General features: G+C 41.1%; 2 pseudogenes; one reads left to right on the top strand and one right to left on the bottom strand.

Annotated features, from left to right (window-relative positions):
• The window catches only part of LOC145470385 (uncharacterized), a 5,159-nt pseudogene extending 53 nt beyond the window's left edge, over positions 1-5,106 (bottom strand).
• LOC145469209 (uncharacterized) overlaps positions 1-21,438 on the top strand; it is a 109,710-nt pseudogene that overhangs the window by 78,487 nt on the left and 9,785 nt on the right.

The following is a 21,438-nucleotide window of genomic DNA, read 5'->3' as shown; positions in this document are numbered from 1 at the left end:
CTGCTGCAACATGAAAGCGAGGCTATAAACAGGAAGTTGCTGTTTACGGCTGTTTTATTGGTATAAATCATGCCTTTCCTTTAAAATTAAGAACATACTCTTAGTACAATGTTTCCCGGGCCTTAATCTTAAAATAAAGACCCATAAAAGAACAACTTTTAAAATACTGAGTTATTCGAAAGTTTACATTTTCCAAGACACGTTTATCCCTTATCTTCACGCTAGAAATAGAGTCATTCTTGAATTGTAATCTACACATGCCATACAGGTAAGTCTTCCGAATCTTCACTTTCGTAGTCCAGGACGGTGGTAGAGTTAGTGCACGAAGACCCTTTGCACTGGCCACAGGCTGGAGAACACTGCACACCATTCTTACGGCAGATGCACCTCATAGTGCGGCAGTCAGACAAACAGTTGCATCTGATTAACTGTATAAGCGAGTCTGGCGTAGGCGGCAGGTCCGTCGCAACAGGAACCAATTGATCGCCAATTACTTTCCATCCCCAGTCCTCGATCAACATTTCTGCATCCTCCCCCTGCCACTGCTTTACTTGTAGACAGACGCGTACGCTGTGGAATCGGGCCGCTGCTGCACTTGGGGGGAGATTCTGTGGTTGTATATGAGATGTCTTTGTTGCAAGTTTCTCAAAGTACCGCTGATACCTGAGAGAGTCAAGACCAACCCCTGGCTTTCCACCGAAACGTTCCACGAGTGCTTTTTCACCTGCAGCAACAACGTCAGATACAGCCGAATGGCAGCTGAACGTGTTAGCTTGCTCTCTGAAGCATGGTACATTCTCAAATTTCTTTACCGCCGTTGCCTTGCCAACTCCATACAGGCGCGAAGTGATGTCGCAGCCGGTCATGGCGTGAAGAAACAGGAGATTCCTGCAAACTTACCTACCAAGCTGATCTTTGACTTTCTTCATATGCCAAACCCGTGACCCTCTCGCGTTTGCCTTTGGCTCTGGTCTAAAATAGAGATCACAGCCATCTTCAGAAGCATGATAGCACAAGAGGACTAGCAAATCTGAGTCGTCCCCTACAAGAACCGTGGTCTTCGTTCAGGCAGACTCTATAAGTTGATCGGCGTCACCATCGGAGTGGTGTGTCACGCAGCCTGCATTCTGTAGAGCCTGAATCAGCATCACCAAAAAGCGTTGGTTGTTCTTGGGGTTAGAGAGAAAGTTATGTTTCTTTAGCGTGATGGACATGCTTTCTGTAAAGGTGACAGTGGCAGCAACCTTCCCTGATGCGCACCTCTGCTGTGTCATAGCTTTAGTTGACATTTCGTCATACCCGTCAAATACCACTATCGCTCTTCCGTATTTCCTACGCACTTAGCTGTAATACAAGTCGCACACTTCCTTGTAAGTTGGAGAACCTCTCCGCCACGGGACTCGGTGGACAAGGGCACCTCCATCCAACACATATTGAACATTTCCTTCGGGCTGCGTCTTGGCCTCTGGTGGAAGCTTCGCCCACAGTGCTTCCGCTAGCGCTGGTTTTTGTAGTTGTCTAAGCGTTAATGGGGAGTCGAAAAGAGATGTGGGATAAGTGCAGAGCTCGTATCGAAATAATTCCGCAAGTTGGGAGTTTTCACAGGCCATCATCAGTCGCTGAAATAAAAGTTGCGGGTCAACTTGTACTTGATCATTGTTAATTTTCACAGAGGACTTCGATGCCATAGTGATTGCTTGGGCACTTCGTTTGAATGTGTAATCCGTGGGGCTCTTCCCATTCATTGACGACAGAGTCTTCTCCCCGACACATTGGGCTTCATCAGCATTAACACTACTATCGGCATTTACACCATTCATGATGTTTCTTAGACTGTCACTGTCGGGAGAGAAAGAGTTATGCGCAGCCAGAGTACTGAGGGTGGTCATGGTGTCTTTCATGTCTCTTGCCTGTCTTGCCTTGGACATATCTTTGTTTTGCTCGCCCGAATTAAACTGTACTCCCGTCAACTCTTGCATGCCGTGATTGGTTTCGGCCCGTGCAGGCATAGATAATAGCCAGATAAGACGTTGCTGCTCCGTTAGGCCCCTTCCTCTTGTCAAGCCTCCGCTCGTCTTCAGACATCTCATAAGAACCTGCTCGATAACCCTCCTTCTTGCCACGTGAAGACCGGAAGCGAAGTTTCTGTAGACATCCGGATGTTTCGTTTGGAGGTCCGTCATCGACTGTAGGTATAGTCGAGCGCACTTAACGTACAAGTTGTGGCCAGAAGCAGCGAGATATGGCAGCATTCTTGTCAATGCCTCGAGGTCGAGTTCCCAATTAGCTGTTTGCTCTACCTTGATAAAGGAGCGCAATATGTCCACCATTTCTAGGTACTGAATCCAAAGCGCTGCAGTGCAGCTTCTCTCAGCGAGGACGTCTTTCTTTCTGCGTACGCATTCTTGAATCTCGCTCAGAACATCTACTGTGCTTGCTTCTTCAGCTGAGACTTTCCTTCCTGTCACCTTATCAAACAATGCACGCGCCTCTTCAATCTTTGAAATTCCAACCTGCGAGTGGATGTCTTCAGGCATCGACTCCAAACGATGCTGGTGGCCAGCAATATTAAATTAAATTGTCTTATTGCATTTTCTCTTTATTTTAGCAACGCTTGTCGAAGTGAAAGAATTGACTTTAAACTGATACTTACTGTTATGAGTGCTTTCTGCATGAGGGGAGGCGATTCCTGACTCGAAAATTTCATCAGCTAATTCAGACGCAACAGTACTCTCATTACCTGAAATGATAAAATGTAAAATAATCTGATATAATTGCTGTCCACTTTGAGTGACATGTAAAAGTGTATCGTGTTGATTTTACCTCGCTGCTCAGTCTCATTGTCTCTATTCGCTGTATCTTCGCCGTTCGCATCGCAAATTATGGAATTTTCCTCAGAAACTACAAGATAAAAAAGTAACAAGAACACACAAAAAAAGACAATCAAACCAGATACGCTTTATAGACAAAATAAATGGCTATTACCTGTGTGTTGTAAGTGCGGTATGGGTACTTCCAGAGCTTCCGAATACAGCAGCGCATTCAAAGCGGCGTCCACGATGAGGTGCGCACGAACAGCCCGAGCAATTGCTTTTCCGATCATTATATGGCCTACCGCATTAAACGCATAAATCAGTTCCAGAACTTCTCGTAAACCGGACCCCGCCATCAGATGGCTAATACTTCAAGAAAGCTCATCCCCGCATGAAAAGCACCAAGACGCCCGATCACTTTGCGTAAATCGCTGTCAGCTGGTTCAGACTGTATTATGTCAAAGGCCTTTAACCACAGAGGCTGATCAAATATGATGATGGGATTGGCAATTCCGTGTTCCTTGGCATGCTCAGTTACAAAGTTCAAGGTGGAAGAGATACACGTGACATCGGTCGGATTCATATCAATCATGGGAAGGAACATAATTGAAGACTTGCCCTGGTGCCTTCCTTGGTGAACAGATTGCATCATGCCACTCCAAGATGGACGCGGGGTGCCAAACAGTTGAGATACCTTCCACGGGACGTCAAGATTAGAAGTGGGGTCTTCCGCTCGTACGAGAACCACGTCATTGTATTTGATCTCCACGTTCACCTGACTGGGTCCACATGGATGAATCTCTACTCTTCCAGTTGTCGAGACTTCTTCTGCAGTAACTTTGCGTCGTGGAACATTATAATTGTGTTTAGTACCAGGCGTAACAACTGCGATCATGCCCATACCGTGAAAGGTGTTATTTCCATTGAGTGTCCTAGAGTTGTGGTCAACATTGTCGGCCGCGTACTGAACAAACTCGCCATTAAAAGAGGGTATATTAGTTCCCTGGCTAAGCGCAGCATTCTGGTTGAACATTTGCACTTCTTGGTAAGATGAACAAAACCCATGGTGATGCAAGGTGTCAATAAGGAAGCGCGAGGCGAAGTTGTGGTGCAACTGAACTGCAAGCCCGATCTGTAAAGTTACGAAAACGACACGTGGCCGCGCAGCTTGAACAATGGCCTGCCCGATTGACGCTACCTTAAACGAATTATTTTTTTCTGAGACGAGAACTCCCAGAAATGCAGAAAGTGTGGCAGGAAGAAAGTGGACATGAGATTCGGCATCGGTGTCTATCGTGAGGTAGTTGCCACTTGAGGTCGCAAGTGATTTGAGGTCGTTTTTTATCAGCCTAGCTGCTGTTTTGATGACGTTCATTTTTTGTTCTTCTGTACGTAAAACTCTTGTAAAATTGCAGCGGCAGTGGTTCGAAAGGTTACAACGTTCGGCTTACCGTTAATGTCCGTTATCACGATCTTATCTCCAAAATACTCAAGAAGTTTGGTTTTCATGTGCTGCCGTCCGTAAGCTTCGCTATTTGTGTCACTCAAACATTCCTCTATTTTCTCCACTAGATCGCTCACTGTTATCTGCTCGTCGTCATTTTCTTCAAGAAACTTCGTTACTTTAAAAAAGGCCTCGCGTTTTTCTTCATCCTGGGGACGACCAACTTTCCTCTTTTTGACAGCCGGTTGCTCATCCCCTTCAAAAAAAAATTGGTAATTTTACACTGCAGGTTTGGTGGTAACCCGCTTCAGCAGCAGGCAAATCATGCACATTTAGAAGCCTTGCTCTTATCGTATCAGACCACTCGTGCCCTCTCTCTGAACAAATTTTCAATATCGTGTCGAACTCAACTTTGGTGCCACAAAAGAAACAGTCAGTTTTGAATGAGAAACACTGTTCTGCTTGGCGAGTTAGAGAGCGACGATTACTAGTTGTTTCAGACGTAAGAATTTCCTTGGCTCGCTTGATGTTACTTGGCAGACAATACTCTCGCCGGCAGTTTTGATGAACCTGCTGCCCAGGAACCGTAGTGATGAAATCATTTCGCTCTGTGCTCGCCCGATTTATTCCCGCGCTTCCCTTTTCTCTTAGTGTTACGACCTCGGCCTCGCCATCAAAGTTTTTTTTTACAAATAACACACTTTTCTGTGTCATCCATAGTTGAGAATCTTGTTTTCTGAAATTACAGGCAGATCAGAAAGTGTAAAAGACATCAAGACAACGATAGATGAATAAAGAGCGCTTTTTGCACAAAATAAATCTCAATTCTATTTACAGCTTTGTGGTACTCGGAAACGTTTAGGTTGATTGCGTAAATGTGACTTATATTGGCTTTCTTGAATTTTTGTTAAAGTTTGGTTCTATTCTTGCCAAATTAAGTCTTCAGTGAAAATGAATTTCAGGCAAATTGTTTTGTGTTCAAAGTGCATTTATTGTTCGGATAAATTTTTATTTTAGAAAAGTTTTTCATTCAGAGATTTCTAAGTTATGGGAAAAAGATAACGTACAAAGTGCGAAGCGATGAGTAAAATATCGGTTTTTCGTGCACTGAGTTGAAACTCAATTTGGGATTCACTACTCAGGTCACAATGAATTTTTTTGAACTGCATTACCTTAGCACATAACATCCATGTTTCTTTTAGCTTAAAAACTTCTTTTTTATATTTCAACTTTGCTAGCTGAAGACAAATTCCTACGCTAAATACCTCAAACGGATAAGCAACAGCGCAGACGCTTTCTACAAGCTTTGTGTATTTTTATAGATTTAAGAATCTTATCTAAGCAATTAGCTGATCTAATCTGCATGTAATTGGACTTACCTATCAGGAAAACACGAAAAACTCTTTCTTTCTCTGCTAGCCCATGCTGCACGTGGCATTGAACTCAAGCGACACAGCAGATAGTACAGGCAGCCTCGCTTCCATGCTGCATTATATAGGGTTCTAAAAAACTTTTGATATGTTGTAGAAGACATGTTCCTTGACCAAAAGGCGTTAAAAAACCTTCTGTTGCAATTAGTAACAGGTTGACCTATTTTAGGCGATAAAATGCCTGGACTAAGTACGAAATTTTCGAAGCCAATGATATTGTGTAAAATGATGACGTAAATTTTGGGCGGAAACTTTGAAAAAAGTTTTCTCGAATGAGAAAAAAAAGGCTTCCAGAAAGGTCTTCCGGCACTTCCTCCACGCAAATATTCTCATGTTTATATTATTAATAAGTAATCATACGGTTTTTCTCGTTCAATTTGGAATTAATTAGCACTTGTGAGTTTTTCAAAAAGCTGAAATTGCACTCGCTGAAGCGGCTCGTGCAATTTCAGCTTTTTGAAAAACTCACTCGTGCAAATTAATTCCAAATTGAACTCGAAACCCTATGATTATCTATGCATAACAACAAATAACGTTATAGGACAAGCGATAATATAACTGTGTCTCGGGGAAATTACGTTTTGTCATCTCCTTAGAGTCCCTAGGCTCGATTTCCGCGGCTGACTTACAACGCATGCGCTGCATTTGACTGGGTTCTTTCGGTAACAAAGAAAAAGCTGAGAATTGCTGGGTTCTTTGCATCGTTACCTTTTCTAACATATCTTTGTAGTAAAAGACTAAAGCCATCAATACACTGCGTTCAATTCTGGAGAAAAATAATACGTATAGTGCGGGTGTTGAGTAAATAAAATGATCGCTCTATTGACGGCATATTTGTTTTTTGCAATCTTTGTGCACGCGCTGAATTGTATCAGCAAAAGCGCGCGCGAAAACTGTGTTCGGCCACCTTAATTCAGAAGTTATATATTGGGTAGCGTGATCATCACCCTTAGCGTGGTTACAAGTAGTGTTTAAAAAGCTATGTTAATAACTGATGAGTGAATTTGGGCACAGGAGAACGAAATTCCCATCTTCCAACGCCGTTAACACTTTTATCAGCTAGCAGCAATAAAATGGCGAGTTTTAAAAATTAACGCTATAAGCGAACGACGTTTCGACCGCTCAACGGCCATTTTCAAGTTCGGTAGAAGAATAAAATTACATGCATAAATATTTTGTTAATAACGCTAAAATATGTATATGGAACGATAGGCGAAACGACACAACAATAGCCTTTCTCTTCGCAGCTGACAAAAATAAAAACAAAGCTAAAGTTGCTTTGGCCTCTTCTAATAGTTACCTTGAGAATTCCGGGTTTAATTTGACGAGGAACAGCGTATTTTCTTCAAATTATCCTACTTGACGACACTCGACGAACTACGTGCAAGTTTCCATGCTGGACGCCGGCGACCCATTTGTGGCGCCAAATTAGAAGTTTGGAGATATAGACACAAAATGTTTCACATTTTTCACGCTTTACAATCTGATATGGTTTTGGGAATTATAAATCGCTTTTCGTGAGTGTTTGATACCATCTCCAGTGGGAGATTGTACGTTCTTGTTAGAGCAGAGTCCGATTGATACTGGGATAAACAATATCGTAAATATTCTTTTTCTTTGGCCATCCTAACTTTATCGAATCGACATTATCACGGATAAACAAAACATGAAATGGCGCCTGGGAAGAAAATCGAATCGGGTTTATCACATGCTACCCCAATCGGTCAGACCACAATCATTCTTAAATAGAATTTCAAGCCTTAACAGTCTTGTCATATCTTCTCACTCTGTGCGCGAACTGTCATACCAATAGCTAAAACAAGACGCCAAAAGGCGATTCCGTAGGATGCTTTAGCCTGGCTAGGGAGCGTAGCATTGGAATGAATTGTGAAGTTGCAGTAAAGTGCCACGATTAATCAGTTAGATCAGCCATAGAAATCACTGTAGAAAGTCTTGAAGAAACGGTCACTGTGTTTGTAGTAGCCTGCGAACAGGCTCCCGTTTGGTTTTAGAGCGAGCTAGCCGAGTGTAGTCTAGGGCGAGCGGAACGAGCCGAGAGCGGTCTGGTGACGAGGGAGTGCACAGGGGCTTCCCCGGGTCCCACTCGCTTCGCTCGTGGATTCACGCTCCGACTCCCACTCGCTTCGTTCGCGGAATCACGTTTTCGCTCGCCGAATGTTTTTTTTCCGCCCTCGCTGGGAGCCTGTTCGCAGGCTATGTTTGTAGTGGAGAATAGGGTAGACGGAAACTCACTGTGCGAGAAGAGCCTCCTTAATTACTTGCCGAACCAGGAGCCATAATCGGGGACGGAGACCGTAAGTCTTGGGATCCGCGCGCACCCATGATATGGGACAATTTTTCTACTTTGAGAACAAATTGCGCCATCCCGACGTCATATATCCGCGAGGATCCACGCACATGTCGAGGGCTCTCGCGTGGATGTTGTCACGTTGCCTGATCAAATGGTGAGAGTGGCGAGATTCTCTTGCAGATTTTTCACAGCGATGGCAGGGAATAAGGCAGGGAATAAGAACCAGGGCTCTTATATGTAGTTTTATGCTCTGAGGTAATGGAAAGGGTGAGTTTTTTAGGGTCGAAAACAAGACTTCAATTGGCGCTGTGAATGAATAACAAGATCTGCTCACGCTAGTTATAAGCCTAGCATACGCTTTTGTATTTGTTCTGACTAAGAATATAGCACGAAAACTCTCTACTCTGGTATCGAGTTAATTTGTGAGTTTCTCAAACAATGGTTAATCATAACCAAAACCGGTTTTTGATGGTTCCTTTTTGTTTCTGCTTGCTTGGCGAGAAAGTAAAAGTTTTTGAGAGGAAGCTCATTTGCATAGTGCAGCGCGTGCTCTTTCAAGTCCGGAGTCGGTGTTTTCAATTGTCAACAAATCTTGACAAAGATTTCTTTTGTTATCTTTTGTGATGAGATGACATATTTTCAGCTAAGCTTTTAATATGTTCTCAAACATTTATCAACTTTAAACGTATCTAAATACTATAGAGATATTGTATGAGTTCGGTGTACGTTTTCACAGGAAAGTTGTCATGTTTACTGACTGTACAAAACGAGCATCGCCGGGCGCTCTAATTCATCGACAACAGCAGGAGCCATAATCGGGGACGGAGACCGTAAGCGCGCGCCATTTCAAGTATTGGGGTTGTCCCCATGATATGGGACAATAATTCTATTTTTAGAACAAATTGCGCCATCACCTGCGGCACACGCGCGTACATGCTGCGAGGATTTCTGCGGATGTCGCGCGGGGAAAATGGCGTCCGAAATTCCCGAAATTTTTCACGTTTTTGGCCCACAACTCAACGCGTTTACGTTTGTTGGAATTTTGCTTAATTAAGTATCTTCGTCGTAAGCTGCTGCAGTTTGAGTGAAGTAAGACCGTGTCGAATTTAGGTATGTTCCGCTTTAAGCTTATATATATCGCTGACCAAGTTGTGTTCCGACGGATGCTTCTTTTACATGAGCTGTACAATAATCCACTTTAAATTTCACATATGTTGAAGATTAACAGCTTTTCCATTACAAAGCAAAAAACTACCTGGATATATTTCGATATAGCAGAGCTTCAGGACTTCATGGTTTCCTAGCTCCTCTTACCACACGCTTGCGAGGAATTTGCCAGTCTATCGCGACCGAAAAGTAAAACAAAATAATTGCTAGTCAAAGTTTCGCCTGAATTGTAAGCAACGCTTGATGTTTCATCAAGGCCCACTAACTTTACGTCCGTAGATACTGCTCAGTTTTATTCGTGTAAAAATCCAGTAAATTCTCTGTTGTCGATGAATGAGAGCGCCCGCCGATGCGTGTTTTGTACAGTCAATGACAAATTGGACCTCCGCCGCCGCACTTTCGTACATCGAACTCACACAATAACTCTATAGTTTTTAAATATGTTTAAGATTGATAAATGTTTACGAGCATATTAAAAGCTAAGCTGGAAATATGTGAATAAAGCAGAAATAATCAGCAGTCACAATGACGCTTTCTTTAATCAACTTGGAATAACGATTTCGATTTTGTTGATCGAGTTATCAAAACTCCTTGTCTATTTTCATTTTCGCAGTGTAAAACTTCACTATGCTTATGTTGAAGAAACACACATGATGTTAGTAGCCTTTTTTGCGTTCGTGAAATTTGTTATGGCATCTCAGCACAAAAGATGACGAAAGAAATCTTTGTCAAGATTTGTTGACAATTGAAAACACCGACTCGGACTTGAAAGTGCACGAGCTGCACTATGCAAATGAGCTAATTGTACGCGTCAGACTTTCCTTTCAAAAACTTTTGCAAACTCACTAAAGAAGCAGAAACAATAAGAAACCATCAAAACAGGTTTTGGTTATGATTAACCATTGTCTGAGAAACTCACAAATTAACTCGATACCAGAGTATGAACAAACGCAAAGTCATACGCGTGAGCTTACAACAAATACGAGCAGATATTATTCATTCCCAGCGTGAGATTAAAGTCTTGTTTTCGACCCTGAAAAACCCACCTTTTCCGTTAGCTCAGAGCGTAAAACTACATATAAGCGCCCTGGTTCGTATTCCCTGCCTTATTCCCTGCCATCGCGGTGAAAAATACGCAAGAGTATCTCGCAACTCTCACCATTTGATCACGCAACGTGACAGCATCCACGCGAGAGCCCCCGACATGTGCGTGGATCCGCGCGGATATATGACGTCAGGATGGCGCAATTTGTTCTAAAAATAGAAAAATTGTCCCATATCATAGGTGCGCGCGGATCCCAAGACTTACGGTCTCCGCCCCGATTATGGCTCCTGACAACAGACAATTTATTGGATTTTTACACAAACAAAACTGAGCAGTATCTACAAACGTAAACTTATTGGATCTTAATAAAACATTAAGCACTGCTTGCAAATCAGGTGAAACTCAAACTTGCAATTTTTTTTTTTTTTCACTTTTCGGTCGCGATAGACTAGCGAATTCCTCGCAAGCGTGTGGAAAGAGGAGCTAGGAAACTATGAAGTCCTGAAACTCTGCTATGTCTAAATATATCCAACTAGTTTTTTGCTGTGTTATGGAAAAGCTGTTAATCTTCAACATATGTGAAATTTAGAGTGGAGTAATGTACATCTCTTGTAAAAGAAGCAGCGGAACACAACTTGGTCAGTGATATAAGCTTAAAGCGGGACGTACCTAAATTCAACACTGTCTTACTTCACTCAAACTGGAGCAGGTTACGACGAAAATACTTAAGCAAAATTCCAACAGACATAAACGCGCTGAGTTGTGGACCAAAAGCATAAAAAATTTCGGGAATTTCGGACGCCATTTCCCCCGCGCGACATCCGCAAAAATCCTCGGAGAATGTACGCGCGTGTGCCGCAAGCGATGGCGCAATTTGTTCTAAAAATAGAAAAATTGTCCCATATCATAGGGACAGTCCCAATACTAGAAATGGCGCGCGCTTACGGTCTCCGTCCCCGATTATGGCTCCTGGCCGAACTTAATTCAAAAGTTTGATTCAGACGGCGTGCTTCTGCCGTGCTTTTGTCGAACTTAATTCCTGAATTTAGTTCGGCACGGCAGAAGCACGACGTCTGAACTGGGCCTAAGTTCACTCGGGGAGAGAGACGTCGTCTGAAAGGGCTGTTCCGAAAACGTGGAGTGCGGAGTGCGGAGTGCGGAGTGCGGGGTGCGGGGTGCGGGGTGCGGGGTGCGGGGTGCGGGGTGCGGGGTGCGGGGTGCGGAGTCTAACAAAAAAAATTAAAAGACAAAAATTAAAAAAAAAATGGAAATAAAATAAATTTAAAAGTGAATTAGAAGAATAATTAAATGCATAGATAAACTAGAAATAGAAACTTAAGAAATTAAAATAATAATTATTAAAAAATTCACACCGCCTGAAGTGGCCTGTTCATAATCGCGTATATTTCATTCAGTCCAAATGGTATATTCAACGCTCGATTTTCATAGCTTGCAGTTCACTTTTAGGAAAACAAAGTAAAGGATCAGTCCAGTTTTGACCATGTCTAGAAAATGTGAGAAATTACACCTTCGGTTTCCCTGGAAAGCCTTGTTGCCTCGAGACGATAGGGTCTAAAAGTACTTACGAGTGACCACGAATGGCCACGAATGATACAGCAAAGAAACGTGACCACGAGTGACCACGAGTGACCACGAATGACCACGAATGACGACGAGTGACCACAGCTGACCACGAGTGACCACGAGTGACCACGAGTGCGATTACATCAAAAAATGTCAGTAATGTTATGAAGACGTCATTGTGACGTCGTTGCAAGATCATTTCATCACGATAATAACATATGCACCAAACTGAAGCTATTTACTGGTGTAGTAACCAAAGATTGCAGCAGTGGCTGTGCGTTCATGATTCCATTGTTCAGTTCCTTTGCAAATAGTGGCTGTTGAGTTTATGTTCTTTCAGGCTCATCATGTTACCTTTTTCATTTGTGAAAGCGAAGAAACATCCGAGCGGTTTTATCAAACGAAGTGAGCCTCGAAACTTCAGGCGCGGACTATGTATGTATTTTCTGAACTCCGAGCTACAAAACATTCATGCTCAGTTACTTGTAGTCGAAAATCACAGCGCCAAACTGTAACTAGCGCTTTGCGTTATTCATACGCACTGCGATTGGATCTAATTAATATAACTCGTGACTGCGTGCACGCACTCATGTTTTATTTGCCCCTGCTACAGTACAGGGAGGACAAATCGGTGAACACGGTCGTCCCAAAAAATTTTGAACGCACTGGACTAGGATTGCGTTACACCACGTGAACGCAACTAGTTTAACTAGGACACGTCCGATGATTTTTAGCGACTCAGTTTAGAGGTGCATCTCCTTTATGTCTTCCCCCTACTCCTTTGGAGGTGTTCACAAGCGTGGCATGTGGACTATAGATTGCAGATTGCATATCATGGAATGAAAGGGAAATCCAAAATATGAAAATAAATTGAAAAATAGATTTTGCGAGTTGTAGGTCGGCAAATGGCTATGAGAAGTTGTCAGGACTCAAACGTTCTCCCGAGTTGTGTAGATTGCCCAAAGGCCGTGATTTGTGGTCAGAATGGTTTATTCATTACTAATTTAACATTTTTCATTTTTGAAAACAAGATGCCGTAAATTCGAGCAATTTAAAAACAAAAAAAATAAATGCAAAGTAAAATTTTTGGTGATGCGCTCTTTGAATTTAAACTATGTTTTCTCAAGAAATATTTGTTACAAGCGTTGGCGTTCTGAAATTGAACGTTCAGTTTCGAAACCAAAATTTAAAGAAATGCTTCTCCTGGAAGTTTATAGTTTCTTACAAGTTTAAAAAAAAAGAAAAAGAAAAAAAATGAAAAATAGTAAGATAAAAAATTTGGATGGACAAATAAAGAAACAATTAAATACACAGGTTAATTATAAATTGCACTTTGAGAAAACAAATTCTAAAGATAAAATATTTTCCCAAAACGCCATTTAACTGCACAGCACCGCTTGTCTCGCCAATTCCACGTGCAACTGCGGCCATGTATTTTTTATCTGGCATGGACTTTGACACTATGATATATCTGTCTGTAAAACCTCGTTTGTCGATGAAAAACGATGATTTTAGCAATAGACAGAGGTTGAAAGTCAGCTAGTGAAACCATTTATTTAAAGTATATATATATATATATATATATATATATATATATATATATATATATGTCTGAATTTATGAAAACCGTGTTAAAGACTTTGCACCAAAATAGCGGGCATGTTTTTGGAAAATCGGTTAGAAAATGTACATAAATATGGCCATGTCGCACCGAGAGTGCTATCTACCTCGTGTACTCTTAACAGAGTCCATACCATGCCTATACAAGCCTTTGAAGTCGCTACAAATGAGTCGAACGAGCCAAACAAAGCTAAATTAGAGCTTACATTGATCATTTGGTTCGCCGCGGCACTAATTTAGACAGGCTTAACCTCTTCGATTTCACCTTAATGACCTCACTATGTCTTTACTGTGGGTTAAATTAGCCAGTCACGCTAACAAGAGCATGGTAAGCAGTGGAATCGATTATTTACCTCTATATTTCAGCCAAAAAGTAGCCGTTACGTGACATTTCATCTCAATATCTGACCGGATTCGCAAAAACATAGCCATAGAATTTGACTTGTCACTGATAATCTTGCTACAATTCTGTCCCCGAGCTAGCTTTCCACGAGGCTTATCGTAGCTCAAATAGCAGCAAATAACTCTCCTGTATGCCTTTTGAGGCCAGGAAGACTAAATTCACCGTCTTTTCGTCGAATCATGAATTGTACAATTTAATTAAGAGTGCTTTTAACATGAAATTGGAGTCTAAATCAACACGAACGTACAGATATCAAAACCGCGGCGGAGAGCCAATCTATTGCTTTCTAAAGGCCTGCATCGTCCTAAATGGACTGAACAAGAGCTTCCTACATCGAGAATCGATTGAAATTCAGACAAACTAGGCCATAGTTAGCAGTAAGCGAACACTCAACATGTTGTCGTTACGTCAATTATCGCCCGGAAGCCACGCAAATAAATTTCTTCCGCGCTAGCGAATCACAGACAGTTCTGATACTTAGCTAAGCCGAGAACGCCTAAAATTGATAAAACAAGGAAATTCTACTCACGATCAGCGCTTGAACTCATGTTCTTCTCTCTCCTCGTTGCCATGTTTTGCTGGCAAATAGCAATGTCCCGGATGTACTTCAATTTTGTCGAGCGCGGAATGGCACATCAGATTTCAACATTTTTTTTCTAAGTCGTTAGCTACATCAAAGTTCAAAGCAAATGACGCCAACAGCAGCTAGAAATGTCTAGTCCATTGCACCTCTAAGCCCTAAATTGATGTGGCGAAAGAGTTTTGCTGTCTAAAGCAAGCACAACATTATCGCCACAGGGCAAACGGCCCTCTGTTACGGGACTAAATGTGACCCGTACAGTTTACACATCTCCTCAGGCCCGCCTCACGTACGATAATGGACGACGCTTACTAGCAAATCGTTAGACTTGGGCCTTCATTGGACTTAATGATGTCCTCGGGCAGACTTCCTTTAGACAGCGAATACAGAACGCTAATCGGTCGCTCCTTGTCGGAGTCACCGCGCGAACTGAATTCAGACGAGTGTAGCCTGGGCTAAAATTCACGCAAATTGAAAAGGGGGTGGGGGGGGGGGGGTCGATAAATGATGAAAAAAAAAATACCTAAATAAATGAAACATGCGGCAGGGAGTTTCTACATTCCATGCTAGGTAAGATTTACCAGTTGCTGTCATAGCGAAAGCAGAAAAAAAAACGACTAAATCAAAAAACACTTGATTCAGTCTTTAACACCGTTTTCATAAATCCAGACATATATATAAATTCTTTTTTTGAGTACAACGTATTTCGTACAGCGCTCAACTCAATCGATTGAGGAGCATCAACTATAACTTCAGAGAAGTTCAGGTCTCACGAGTAATCATCGTTTTATTGCTACAGAACTGTTTCGTATGGTACAAGGACCACACTCATCAGGCAATTTTAACGACTGAACTGTTGAAATTGGAAAGCTGGCAGTTAAATACGAAAATCTGAATGGTTGCTATAGTAGCTGCGTTACATTCAGGCTATTTGAAACTGTTCGAAGAGTTGCTAGGTAACGAAAACATGATATAAGAGGGATTACGTGTCGTTATTTTAAGTTACGTTACTCTAAAGTTCCGAAGTACATATCGGTTTCTGTGGGGGCATGAACTTGCTAATTCGTCTCTTCTGTTGAGGCTACACAGTCCTTTTTTACAAATGATTATGAACTTTTCATTCAGACAAAGGCTACATTTTTTGCTAATGTTGCTGCAGGGTTTACTTCCAGCTTTCCAATTTCAACAGTTCAGTCGTTAAAATTGCCTGATGAGTGTGGTCCTTGTACCATACGAAACAGTTCTGTAGCAATAAAACGATGATTACTCGTGAGACCTGAACTTCTCTGAAGTTATATATATATTAAAGTGAAGGCGTCGAATGCACTCTCATAATCTTTGATTACTACTAGTCTCACTATTTTTCAGCGCTGAAAAAAAATTTTCAAGGTTTTTGTTTGAATTTCATCAATCAAATTGCGAGAACTTTAGGACGCGCAGTTGACAAAACACGTTCTAAAAACAATGGGATATTCTAAAACGCGATTTCTGGAACAAATAAAGGAAATCGGCTAAATTTTTTCCAGATAAAATTAACAAATCTGGCATTAAATGCCCTTTTTGGCTATTTTTTTGCCAGAGTGGTAAACATTTTGGCACAATTTTGCATTAAGTCCTTAAATTTTGCCACGAGAATTGTTAGCTTGTAAGAAATGGGTAAATAACTGAAAACTTTACCAGGACCGGAGCTTTGAAGACAGCTACGGTAAAAATGTCACGAAAAGTTAAGATTTTTGCCAAGATCTAGTTGCAAGAATCAGCTTAAAAGAGGAGTTTTCTGCAAGGAAGGCAACAAATATGGTAAAAAGTAAGCCCAAATGTTTATTTTTGGTAAAAAGGTTGTGAGAGGCAGGTTTTTCTTGGCATAAAAGAACGCGAATTTTGTTAATTTTGCCAATTTTAGAAACGATTGGCAAATTTATCGATAATTGAGGTAATCGCTGTCAATTTTTTTCTTCGACGAAACATCTGGCAAGGTACGTGGAAATTTCCATGTACCTTTTACAAAACATAAGGCAAGGTACATGGAAATTTCCATGTACCTTGTAACGGAACACATGGCAAAGTACATGGAAATTTCCGTGTACCTTGCAACGAAACACATGGCAAGGTACATGGAAATTTCCATGTACCTTGCAACGAAACACATGGAAAAGTAAATGGAAATTTCCATGTACCTACACATAGCAAAACGTATATGGAAATTTCCGTGTACCTTGTGGTAGACATAAACAAGGATTTCCCCATCTGATAATCAATTGCTCAAGTAAATGTTGGAAAATATAAAATCTAACTACAGCTTGAAAATTACTGAAAAATTAAATAGTTTTAATTAACCAACAGAAAGATACATCAATATACAACAATAGTACTCTTCTCTCTTTGAACGAGACATGGACCTGGAAATTAAAGAAACAAAATACATCAACGCAGCTGGTTATACATACACTTACTCTAGTTCTCTAGCTCTTGAGCACTATTTTGGTTCAAGTAACAATTAATCTAATGATCTATTCACCATCGAAATATTTCAGGTGCCATTTCAAAATGAGGTAAAGCCATTTCCTAAGAAAGGTTAAAAAGACTAGTTCTGTTGGAAAAAGTTCAAATTCGCTAACAAAAAAAGTCGAACTGGAAGATACCACTTCCCGGGTGTCACTTCCTTTGAACGAGCTTTTGACCAGAGCTCAAGAAGCGGTATAGTCACCTTCTGAGCCGTTTGGGGCTGCGAAGGAGACTAGGAGCAGTACTAAAATATTATAGTTTTTTTTTTTTTTTACGCTGTGGCTAAATGACCGGCAGCCGGTCAAGGTTTTCAAATCACTAAATGACCGGCAGTGTCATATCGTTCTCAAATTTACGGAATAAAAGGAACCCATCCAATTCAAACTATCATATGTCGATTAAGAACAGCCAAGCGATCCAGAAGAGCTGTATAGATCGCAGGTATAACGCTTGGTTAAAGCTCGTCTCAGAGAGCGAGACCATGGTTTGTGACACTTAGGATTCTTTTTGGGTCGACTACCGGTCACGGTTTTCAAATCACTAAATGACCGGCAGTCGCATATTTTTCTCAAATTTAAGGAATCGTCACCGGCAGTCGACCCAAAAAAATCCATGATCTCACTCTCTGAGCCGAGCGTAAACCAAGCGTTATACTTGCGATCTGTACAGCTCTTCTGGATCACTTGGCTGTTCTTAATCGACGTATGATAGTTTGAATTGGATGGGTTCCTTCGATCCCTTAAATTTGAGAAAAATATCGGACTGCCGGTCATTTAGTGATTTGAATACCGTGACCGGCAGTCGACCCAAAGAAATCCTAAGTGTCACAAACCATGGTCTCGCTCTCTTAGCCGAGCGCAAACCAAGCGTTATACTTACGATCTATACCGCTTTTCTGGATCGCTTGGCAGTTCTTAATCGACGTATGATAGTTTGAATTGGATGGGTTCCTTCGATTCCTTAAATTTGAGAAAAATATGAGACTGCCGGTCATTCAGTGATTTGAAAACCGTGACCGGCTGTCGACCCAAAAAAATCTTGTGTCACAAACCATGGTCTCGCTCTCCTAGCCGAGCGCAAACCAAGCGTTAGACTTGCGATCTATACAGCTCTTCTGTATCGCTTGGCAGTTCTTAATCGACATATGATAGTTTGAATTGGATGGGTCCTTTCGATTCCTTAAATTTGAGAAAAATATGAGACTGCCGGTCATTTAGTAATTTGAAAACCGTTACCGGCTGCCGGTCATTTAGCCACAACGTTTTTTTAATTGATCTACAGCGCAGTGATTAATTAAATTATATCGAGTCGTACTGTTAAAATGGCCAATACACGTAGCAGAAAGATTAATTATAAAATATTATGCTTTTCGACAATATTGACCGTTGAAACTCTTTTAGGAGACCACACCGCGGCCCCAGGTAACTACAATTCGACGTTTACGGCAAACGGCAAAAAAAAATTGCCTCTTTGATTTTGTAGAGTTTTGTGGTCTTTTCTTCAAATATATCACACAAAAATAGCAAAACGACTCCCAATATTCACCTCAAATACAAATCTACATATCCTCAAATACAAATCTATAAAACGCACAAACAGCTAAGACAGACGGCCTAAGTTTCACCTTTGCCGTTCGCCGCGTAAACGCAATGCTTTATCTCACTGATGAACTAGGTCAATAATAGGTTTCAGGAGATCGGGCGCGATTCATTCCACTTACTTGCACACAGATGTTTTGCCTCCTAAACTCGGCAGTACCTTTGCATAGGTCCCATCGTAACAACCAAAATAGAGCAGACCTCCTTCCTCGAAGCTACCGCTCTATAAATCGTTCTTTGCCCTTTTGGCGGATTGCAATACGTGATTCCGTTAAACCGCAGTGACATTATCTCACTGACATTTTGGGCGTGCTATTGTTCAGGTTTCCGTAAAGGCCTAGTAATTAGGAGCAGCTTCATTCATTTACATGTGTCAGTGTGCTTTGAATAACAAGGCATATAACAATAGTTCTTATTCGAGCGCAAGTTGTGTATGTGTCAAAAATAACTTATTTTTTATTTTATATTTCTCCAAAAACAGAGAAAAGCAAAACACTACACTTTAGAGAGAGTGTTATTTCGAGAAAAGTGTTGGTTTTGTTCGGATTCGCAGGGTTATAAATTAATTAGAATCAGCGGAATCCGGTTCAGCTGGATGCTTTTATAACGGCAGAAATTAACCTATCATTGCGGTTTCGGAAACGAAACTGTCGGACAAGCTGCTTTCATTTCCCCTGTGCTGTTTAACGGTCGAATTTCATCTTATCAGCTATATTTTTGAGAATCGTAGTGCTGTCCCGACTAAATATTGAAATGGTTTATTAGTATGGCGAAACAAACGTATTCTTGCGGTGAAAGTAGACGTGAGCTGGTAGCCTTATAAGCTGTAAGGAAGCAGGTCAGGGGAAACAGCAGAAGCGGTACATCATTAATTGTTGTGGAACTGCCAACAAGTGAGGTTGTATATCGACACTCGGCGAGAAGACAGTCCGTGAACATGCTACAGTTCAGTTCATCAATTTACAGGTAAAAAGAAATATTAATTTTGCCTTGTTAAGTGTTAAATGACTAGAATTAAAATAGTCCGGAATGAGTCCATGAACGTGTCAAATCTTTGTGGGTCAGTACTCGGGTCATTTATCATCCAAAAGTGCGCCATTTCTGTAATTTTCGAAAACGAACATGTTGCATTGAAAACCTAATCATTCCCTTCATAAAGCTAAAAAAATATCTTTAAGTGAAGAAAAACGTTTTGAGACCGATTACATGTAAATATATAAAGGAGATGGCGTATTCTGAGTAAGCAGTTTACAAATATTGAGTCGTTGAATGCTGAAATCCATACATGCAGTCCAAGATAAACACAGTGAACACGAAACAAACAGAGACTAAATCTCCGAAACGTTAAAAGATTTCAGAACATTGTTTTACAATATATTGACAGGTGTTGTTTCTTTAATTTCTAGGTCCATGAATCTTCCAAAAAGAGCTGTCTTGCTAACACCGTGACAGGGTGTTGTGTATCTTACAATAAATTTTGTTTGATATCATATATTTTTTAAACATCTGCCTCGTCTCACTCACTAAATTTCGTTTAAGGGCTATCTGACAAGTTCATAACAGGGAACGATTTAAGAGCTGTATAAATATGCCTCATACATCTTATGTATGGAAATTTCCATGTACCTTTACAGAGTAATGCAAAAAGGTACAGGGAGTGCGTGAAGGTACATGGAAATTTCCATGTACCTTAACATGTGTGGTGTAGGAAGGTACATGGAAATTTCCATGTACCTTCACATGAGTAGTGCAGAAAGGTACATGGAAATTTCCATGTACCTTAACATGTGTGGTGTAGGAAAGTACATGGAAATTTCCATGTACCTTAACTTGTGTGGTGTAGGAAGGTACATGGAAATTTCCATGTACCTTAACATTTGTGGTGTAGGAAGGTACATGGAAATTTCCATGTACCTTAACATGTGTAGTGCAGGAAGGTACATGGAAATTTCCATGTACTTTAACATGTGTAGTACAGGAAGGTACATGGAAATTTCCATGTACCGTAGCATGTGTAATGCAATTTTTCTTTTTACCTGCGTTTGAAAGAAATCATGCTTTTTGAGGTAAATTTTACCATAGGAAGTGACTTTGTTGCAAAATTTAACTTCTTCTTTAGAAATCTTGCCAGCCTTACTGTTACCGGCGACCTTTCGCTCGATAAATAGACTCCAAATTCATCCAAAATGATCCAAAGGACAACCAACAATTACATAGCTGGCAGAATTACAGATTCTTTAATCTCCTCAGTAAGATAGAACCGTAAAACTAGAAAGTAATACATGACGAAATTCCATGAGAAACTGAACCGTTCGCGAGTACATGTGCAAGCCAAAATACAAGAAAATCTTACGACAATACAATAAATCAGAGCGAAAACGAGTTACAAATACCTTTGTCCAGCGACGAAGGGCACTGAACTGGTCTTAAATCTTAAAGGATCCAAGGAAAAAATGATCTAATTTGTCACAAACGAGCAAGATAACTTCGATTGCCTTACATCTGGCGTTAGCAAGCACACGTGTTTTGTCGAGCGCGCGCTAAGAACCTTGGGAATTTACCCAAGGGTCTTTTCGGCTTAACGTTAGTTACATGGCTCCCCAACAGTGGGAATCCACTGTTCAATACCTACAGAAAGTCTCACTAAAGAAAATATTCTTGTCAAATCCGGTCAGAAAGGGTCACATGACAAAGTCCTTAATAGTCCTTAATATCTTTCTTGGCACTAAGCCTCTGATTTGGCAGGCTCCTCGACGGGGAATTCCCGGTCTTAAGGTAAAATCAGCACCAACTTGTGAACTGGTCTTTCCAGGCGCTGAATTTCGTGTATTCTTCTTCCATGATTGTCGAGAAGTCGAGTTCCGATGGCTAAGACGACCTTTCGAACAAAACCATCCTCACTCGGTAGGGTCTGCTCAACTCGTGCTAACTTCCACTC

Source organism: Orbicella franksi, chromosome 15 (genome assembly GCF_964199315.1).
Source record: "Orbicella franksi chromosome 15, jaOrbFran1.1, whole genome shotgun sequence".
In the NCBI taxonomy this organism is placed as follows: domain Eukaryota; kingdom Metazoa; phylum Cnidaria; class Anthozoa; order Scleractinia; family Merulinidae; genus Orbicella; species Orbicella franksi.
The sequence above is the reverse complement of the archived record's forward strand: the minus strand, read 5'-3'. Positions and strand labels throughout refer to the sequence as shown.